Raw genomic sequence first — 961 nt, 5'->3', positions numbered from 1 at the left:
AAAAAAAAAAAAACTTTTCCAAATTCCTCTTATAAGATCTCTGCTAATTGACTTACAAAAGTTCTGACTAGTCTCTCGTAATTACAAACTTAAAAACGTCATCATAGTTTAACCTGGCCAAAAATATATTTGAGTGCACTCTCATTTTATAAAGATGTCTCTGTGTCCTGCATGTACTTGTTTGTTTTTATGTCATTCTGTAAACAGCTGTTCCTTTTTATTTGAGCTCTAAAATAAAAACTTGAAAGCATGCTTTCTCCCGAGTTACCAGCCGGTCTAGGTAATAACAAAATTAATTTACAATTAAATAAAAACCATTAAAATAAAAAAGATTGGACAGGACTCTTGACTGATGAATAGAGGGTGGCCAACCTTTGTTCATCAATAGAGAGCCCCCAGTAATTTGGTTATTGGTTAAAAGACAAAGTTTTTACAAAAATTAAAATAGTTTTCTCATAAAATATGCTCAATATTTTAAACATATTCATGCCTTTTAAAATACTGTATGCTACAATATAAACTTTCTTTCAGATGTAAACATATGCCTTTCTCTTATGCACCAGGTATTTATAATAGGTTCCCATCAAGCCACCATGAGGTCACCAGACAAATGATAATTTTCTAAGTACAATTTATGTGACATACATCCTATGTATGTGCTGTTATATTTAGAGATACACCTTCCTGTGGAGCCAACATGAGGTCATCAATAATTTTATAACGAAAACTTATGTAATGTGTATCCTATGTACATTTAAAGATGCAAAAACAAAATGGGGATTTCATGACTGTTATGCTATACTGCTATGTATGTATGACTATTGATGCCAAAAGATTCTACAAAATTATATAACTGTTGTCCATTAACATCCTACAGGGATTTAACTGCTAAAATGCCCATGGTTGGTAAGAAATAATAGTTCTCAAAAAAAATTAAAAATTAAAAAAAAAAAGAAAAAGA

This window comes from Octodon degus, unplaced genomic scaffold (genome assembly GCF_000260255.1).
Source record: "Octodon degus isolate 3935 unplaced genomic scaffold, OctDeg1.0 scaffold00611, whole genome shotgun sequence".
NCBI lineage: Eukaryota > Metazoa > Chordata > Mammalia > Rodentia > Octodontidae > Octodon > Octodon degus.
This window is presented reverse-complemented; position numbering follows the sequence as displayed.